This window comes from Hyperolius riggenbachi, chromosome 6 (genome assembly GCF_040937935.1).
Source record: "Hyperolius riggenbachi isolate aHypRig1 chromosome 6, aHypRig1.pri, whole genome shotgun sequence".
NCBI lineage: Eukaryota > Metazoa > Chordata > Amphibia > Anura > Hyperoliidae > Hyperolius > Hyperolius riggenbachi.
The window spans coordinates 175,060,290-175,068,309 of record NC_090651.1 but is presented as its reverse complement, the minus strand read 5'-3'; the positions used below and the strand labels follow the sequence as shown (position 1 = coordinate 175,068,309).

At 42.5% G+C, this 8,020-nt stretch overlaps 1 protein-coding gene across 1 annotated transcript in view; it reads left to right on the top strand.

Moving 5' to 3' along the window:
• DDX47 (DEAD-box helicase 47) overlaps positions 1 to 8,020 on the top strand; it is a 403,902-nt gene that overhangs the window by 85,377 nt on the left and 310,505 nt on the right. The window lies entirely within an intron of this gene.

Here is an 8,020-nt window from a genome sequence, read left to right as displayed (position 1 = left end):
TGTATATATAATATATATATATATATATATATATATATATATATATATATATATATATAGTTTTTTTTTTTGGCCTCTCTGTTGCATATCGACACAGTTAGCTAATCTAGAGTTTTTTTTTATTGCCCCCCCCCCCCCCTGTTTGGTCTTCTTCCAGGGGAATGGACCTTTCTGTCCTTTTTCTTCTCTTCTCTCTTTTCTTCTTTCCTCTCTCCTTCTCCATCTCTGTCTGTGCTTCGATCCGCCCCAAGGGACTAATAGTGTAATTATTTATTGGAATAATTGGTGATCTTAATTTAGCTCAATACTGGATCTTAACTGAGGTAAAATGGCTGCCCCAACTACTTTTACTGATCTTCCAATCATATCTCATAATCTCATAATGTCCAGGGCTTCAATGCCCCTCAGAAAAGAACAAAAGCATTCCACTTTTAGTCTTGGAAGGCAGATATAGTATTCCTCCAAGAAACAAGATTTTCTACTTTCATGCCCCTCCTACCTCAGTTATCATTATCCATTAAATTTTCATTCTAGAGCACGTGAGAAAGTGAGGGGGGGTCACGATAGCTTTCCGAAGGGGCCTGTCTTTTAAATGTATATTTCAAATATCCGACCGCACCCGGTAGATATGTGTTGCGGGTAGGAGATTTGCACAATACACGTATCACACTTGTTTCGTACTATGCACCCAATAGCTTTTAGGAGCGGTTTCTATCACACTTATTGCAAGTTATACAAAACCATAGCGAGGGTACCTTGATCTTATGTGGCGATACAAACTCCGTACTAAATGTGATGCTTGATAGGTCCAGGTCCTCTAATCAAAATACCTCTTCCCAATCCCCTGGAGTTCCCCGCCCAAATGCCATCAGTATTATGTTTCATACTCAAGGCCTATTTGATGTCTGGAGGAAGCTGAACCCGACCACACTAAACTATAAGTTTTATTCCAACCCCCATGACAGTTTTTGTCGGATTGACCATTTTTTTTTCTTTTTTTCATCAGCCAATTTTACCCAATGTCCCCAAGGCTAAGATTTTATCCGTGTCGTGCTCGGATCACAGTCCTCTCCTACTTCAACTCTCTTCCTTAGTCCCTCGGAAGACTAGTTTTCGTTGGAGAATGAATGATTCATTGCTCTCGGATGATAACTCCTTGGAAAAGATCCGTTCCTTTTATCAGATTTTATGGACGAAAATAGTGAGTCAGTACAATCTCCTATAACCTTATGGGAAGCCCTCAAGGTTGCTGTTAGGGGTCACCTTATTGGCCTTGCTTCTTTTAAGAAGAGACAACGCCAAGAGGAAATTCTGGATCTGACCCACAGGCTGGAATTGGCTGAATCAGCTTGGAAGGCTTCTCCCACTGCTAGTTTGAGACAGGCCAGAGACCTTCTACGTACACAACTAGATTTGAAGTTGACGAACCTAGCTGAAAAGCATTTAAGATGGCAACGTAATAAATATTATAGATGGGGTAATAAGCTCCATACTATGTTGGCCAATAAGCTTTAAGGGACTCCAAGCTCAAAATAAATAATAAAATAGTACTCACCTGGGGCTTTCTGCAGCCCAGTGTAGGTCGGGACGTCCCACGCCGTGACGTGAGCAAATGACATTTAAGGAAGAGATCCCGACACTCGTCCCAGTGTCGCCCGGCTGCCGCCCGCCAGCCATTTCTGAAGAACTTTGATCAATAGGAACTGTACTAAAAAAAAAAAAAAAAAAATGCTTAAAGGAATTATCAGGCAAAAAAAAAAAAAATTCACTTACCTGGGGCTTGTACCAGCCCCATGCAGCCATCCTGTGCCCTCGACGTCACTCACTGCTGCTCCAGTCCCCCGCTGCTAGCTAGTTTTGTTTTTGCCAACCTCTGGGTCGGCGGGCCACATTGCGTACATTTTTGTGCATTCCCGCTGGTGCAGGAACATTAACCCATACATTTTTACGCGTTAGTGGTTCATTGCGTAAAAATGTAGGCATTAAACCACTAACGCGTAAAAATGTATGTCTTAACATTCCTGCACCAGCGGGGAATGCGTAAAAATGTATGCAATGCAGCCCGCCGACCCCGAGGTTGGCAAAAACAAAACTAGCTGGCGGCGGGGGACTGGAGCAGCAGTAAATGACTAAGAGGGCACAGGATGGCTGCATGGGGCTGGTAGAAGCCCCAGGTAAGTGAAACTTTTTTTTTTTTTTTTTTTTTTTTGCCTGATAACTCCTTTAAGTTTAACGTTACGAAAAAAACAAAGTCCCTGATCTATACGGAAAAAGTCAGGTAAATTTGTAGGACTGAATGAGAGGCCAAAGTTGAGAATATGTTCCTCCTTCTCCGATAGAGGATGTCCAAATATGTTAACTACTAGGTTTGAGCCTTGGGATGTCTACTCATGCAAAGTGTCATGGAGCCTTTGTGATTGGTTGCGTTTGAACCTTGCACCACCTCTCTGGCGGCGTCTCCTCTTGTTATAGGTAAAGAGACCCTCGAAGAGGGTAAAAAAATCGCTTGAGGAAGTATTAGTTTCTATTTCCTATTCCCAGTGTGATTGGATGGTCTCTGCCAAATGTAGACCTATCCCGTTTTGTAATCCGAAGTGTCTCTATGGTATTTAGAGCATTTCATCTCAACCACAGACTTCCTGAACTGCTTCATTTTGGAGTTTAAAGCATCAACATATGTTTGAAATTAACCAGCGGCTATGATGGTTTTCAATTGGTTCCAGTGCTATTGATCTTGCCATCTATAGCTGGCAATTCCTGTTGGATGCGGTCCACTGTGTGCACCATTGCGTCGAAGGATGCTTTATTCCAGATTCGTTCCCATATGGAACAAAAGTCAACATAGTTTGCAAAAAGCATAGGACTAATTGGTGACCATACAGATTGTGGGATCTTCTTGGCTTGACAATATTATGTGAGAGTCTTGGCATGCAAGTCCAAGTCAATGCGGCGTTTACACAGAGCCTCCAATTCACGTTTTAACGTTTTCATATCTGGATCTTGCAAAAAATTGGAATCCTCTTCAGTGACTGCCAGTATCCGATTAGCTTATTCATCAGTGTAAGAAAAAGTTACCAGAGATTGTCCAGCATTTCCATCCTCCATGGTGCTGTCGCTCCTTTGGTACAACTTCACAGCAAAAACAGAAGGCTGTTTACAGAGTCTGTACCGATGATCAAATTATGCAGATACAAACAAAGCTGGCACCACCTTCAGTAAATCAAAAGTGCTTTATTGAGAAAGAGCTACAGTTTCTGTGACATGTCATTGTAATGACTTTTTCAATAAAGAGCTTTTGACTAACTGAAGGTGGAGCCAGCTTCGTTTGGATCTGCATTGTTTGATCCTCGGTACAGTGATCTTAAAGCTACGGCACACCCTATATTCTCTTGCATGGATGCTCCTCCACTTCTGTTGTTTTTCTTTCATATGTTAGATTACAGCAGTATGAGAAACACCAGGAGGAGATCCCTGCTCTTGCGAGCTTACAATCTAGAGGGAAGTGGGGAGGAAACAATAAGGAAAGCAGTGCAGGGGTTAGTGGGTGAGGCAGTGTGCCTTCAGTACTGCCTATAGCTAATTGTAGGCTTGTCAGAACAGCTGTGTTTTCAGAGTACGTTTTGAAGGGTTTCCAGGCTCGGGGCATGACGAAAAGGCTGAGGGAGAGGATTCCAAAGGAGTGTTCTGAACAGATGCAGAAGTACTGCACCTGCATAGAACGCTTCCATGTGTGTCGACAGTCACTACAGAGGGGACCCTAGGAGACTGGTAGAGAGCGGAGCTGCAGCGGACACATAGGCCTCTAGGGGCTGGAGGAAGCCCCAGGTAAGTAAATCTGATTTTATTGAATTTACCTTATGTAGCCCTTAGGTTGCTTTCACAGTGGGACATTACAGGCGCACGTTAGAGCAGCCTGTAACGCAGCCCAACTCACAGCACTGAAAAATCAATGGGCTGTTCACAGTGCCCACGTTTCGTTGGAGTATAACGCTGCATGGTAAATGAAAGTGCAGCGTGCTGTGCGTTATACTCTTATGTGGCTGCGTTCGGATGTTTGCACATGCTCAGTACTGTTTTGTTTTTTTTTATTTGCCGCATGCGCCGTTTTCGTCCGATAGTATGCATCAAAAAGTAGGCATTACGGACTCATCAAGAAACGCATAACGCGCTATATATAACATCCAACTTCAAAGCTCACATGCGCTGCGTTATGGGCACGTTATGCGACCTTAACGTCGCATCTAACGCGACGTCCAAGTGTGAAACAGCCCTTAAGGATAAAAGGAAAGACTTCAAGGTAGGGGAAGATTATCAATCCAGTCCACGGCCTCTGTAGCTGATTAGAAGATTCTAGACTAGGGATGATCAATGAGATGCAAGTGTTTTTGAGTTGATGCAAATGTGTATGCAAATATACGCAGCTTCAAAATGGGCCAATCAATTTAAACCTGTGTTTAAAGGAATCGTCAGGCAAAAAAAAAAAAAAAAGTTTCACTTACCTGGGGCTTCTACCAGCCCTATGCAACCATCCTGTGCCCTTGTAGTCACTCACTGCTGCTCCAGTCCCCCCTATGCCAGCTAGTTTCGTTTTTGCGGGCCTTGGGGTCGGCGGGCCGCATTGCGTACATTTTTACACATTCCTGCTGGTGCATGAACATTAACGCATACATTTTTACATGTTAGTGATGCAACGCGTAAAAATTTACGCATTACACCTCTAACGCGTAAAAATGTATGCGTTAATGTTCCTGCACCAGTGGGAATGCGTAAAAATGTACGCATATGCGTCCCGCCGACCCCAGGTCGTCAAAAACGAAACTAGCTGGCATAGTGGGACTAGAGCAGCAGTGAGTGACTGAGGGCACAGGAAATAAATATAGCTATATAGTTCTTGTTTCAGGTTCCCTTTAAGTTACTAAGTTTCAGGTTTTTATCTAGGTTCCCTTTTAAAAAAAAATATCCAGAACATTTGTGATGGAATATTTTAGATTATGTTTGAGTGTTTAACGATTAAATTTATAGACAGCAAGCCGTTAATACCATCCTTCTTTTCCATGAGGCTATTTACCAATGTAGGGTTGCCTCAAATAAATATACACAAATCTGGGATGCTTGGATTGCCTCGCCTCATACTTAACATTACTAATTATATTGCCCTATTTTAAGTCCCCGGGTAAAAAAATGTAATTAGTAGTCCATAGCTGTAATCACACACACACACACACACACACACACACACACACACACACACACACACACACACACACACACACACACACACACACACACACACACACACACACACACACACACACACACACACACACACACACACACACACACACACACACACGTTACAGTTCAGCTCTCTCCCCCCCCCCCCCCCTCCGATACTGACACACAATTGTTTCAAACAGCTGGTAAACAAGGCATTTTTTTTTACACACAGGCTGTGATGAGACCTCTGAAAAGCTTTCTAGTGTTGCTGGCTAAAAGCTCTGTAGGTATGTGGGGTTTACAGAAAACCTGTTTCTTTGATAGTTTGTCCTGTAAGGAAACAATCGATATCCTGCTGCATATGCGACTCTGTTGGCATGCCGCTTATTGATATACCTTTCTTTTCTGTTAATACTAATTTGGTTTTTATTTACCTTCATAATGCTTGATTTTATAACTGTAATGGTGGCCACTAATGATCCAACTTTTTTCATCCAAACTTACCAATTCTATGAAATATAAGGCATTCTCTAAATGATTCATTCATTCAATATATTCACTCAATTTACCCCTATACTACATAGATTTGATAAGTTTCAGGCTTCTTTCCCACTAAGACGTTGCGTTAGATGCCACGTTAAGGTCGCATAACGTGCCCCTAACGCAACGCATAGTGGGGTTGAAGTCGGACATCAGATTGAGCCGCGTTATGCGTCCGTGATGCGTACTTTTGGACGCATGCGGCATCACGTGGTCCCGCCAGCCAGTCTCCGCACACAACGGCCGCTTCAGGAAGTAAACACCGCACGTCACACAGTGCAGTGAATATTAATTAGCCATGTGCCTGGCTGCGGAGGAGGAGGGGAGACCTCCTCCAACATTACTGAGCATTTGCCAACAGTCTAACGCGGCTTAGCCGCGTATAATGTACAGCATGCAGCACTTTGTTTAAACATGCTGCGTTACAATGTAACGCAACGTGGGCACTGTGAACAGCCCATTTCGTTTTCATTGCTGTGAGTTAGGCTGCATTACAGGCTGCACTAACGTGCGCCTGTAACGTCTTATTGTGAAAGCAGCCTAAATGAAAAGGATTGGATCATTAGTGTCCAAATTAATACACATTGCTACTGTAAGTGACATTTTTGCAGTACTGTTATCTTGAAAACCTGTGATTATTATATTTCCTGTTATCTTTTACTTCAAAAAAGCTGGCACGTTAAGCCAAAAAAATTAAAATAAAATGTATAGAACGCCCTCCGAACCCTGTGATAAACGGTTGAGGTAACAGGTTTTCAGGAAGTAGCGTAGGAAGTAATCAGTTTAAAAACCTTTCTTTCTAGGCCATTTCAGTTTTCAGCAGCTAGATATTACATGGTTTTTAGTTTTTATTTTTTTATTTTTTATTTATTTATATATTTTTTGGCATAGATATCCAGCCATTTCTTTCATTTTAACAAATCTGCTAGAAATGTATTCCGCAAACTTGGTTGATTGTGCAGGACGGAAAATTTTAGCCGACCGCCGGTTGGTTGGAAGTGCATTGTTAGGTTTGATTGATTTTGATTGAAAGAGCAACTAAGCTACTCATCTGTCCACAGTGCGGTTTCAGCCTTTTCTCTCTACTCCCTCTCTCTTCACTCCCAAGGCACCTGTGTGACATAAGAAATGCTAGAGGCCTCTAGTGGTCACATCAGTATTTGACATCTATAGCCTACATCACATAAGCGCCTGGGACTTGGGAGTGAAAAGAGAAACCGCATGGTTTGGGAGAGTGGGGTGGGGGGGGGGGGGGGGGGGATCATGGAGGCTGGGAGCCACCTTAAAGAGGCGCTGTCAGTCATACTATCTCAGAAAAAAGACACGATAAGTAGATAAATACTTGCTCTACTTACATAACCTATGTATTGCACTGTCCATGTTTTGATTTTAGTGATTTTTCTACAGAAAAAAAGAGAAAATCCTTTTTAGTGTTTCTCATTTTAAGTTTGGCTATTTTGAAGCCAATCCTGATGTAATTTCCTCCCATACTCTCCTCTGCCTGATTTGCCTGCCCTTGACTATAGAACGTGCATTGTCTCAGCATGAGAAATGCTGGCCATTCAGAGAGGAACAGAGGTGTGGGAGGAGAAAACTGGAGAGAAAGAGGCTTCAGCCAATCAGGCTGCATTAGTTAAGTCTGAGGGGAAATAGAGAAGCAAAAAAGGACAACCCAGCATGCCCTGCAACTTCCTTTTTTTGTACCAAATTTTGTGTGTACCAAATAAGTCAGGTAAACTGGAGAATGATCATTTAACAAGAAAAGTAACTTTTGGATTGCTTGGTTAGCATCCTTATTACTTGTTTACTATATAAAAATAAAGAATTGATTTTTGATTTTATGCCCAACAGTTTTAACACACTTTAAGGCTAGGTACAGATTTAACTCCATATCTGCAACAGATGTGCCATCAAGACCTATGCTAAGCATAAGATCTGTTCAGACATGTTCTGACATGTCAGTTCCCTCCATTGCAGTGATGTTACACAAAGTCCCGGCCTGCATGACTTTTCTGGACATCGGACAAAAATCGGACACAACTTGTCCATTTCAATGGACACAGCAGAGTAGTGAGAAGTTGGACGGTCACAGTAGATTGTACAGTAGATCCATTGTGACTGTCCATGGCACAACCCATAGTAAGCCTTTGGGTGCTCATGATCCGTCGCCAGTCTCCACCCCCCCCCACCCCCTATCATGTACAAATATTAGGCATGTCTTACAATGCTGTAAGAATAAAAAAAGGGATGTTTCAATCTAACT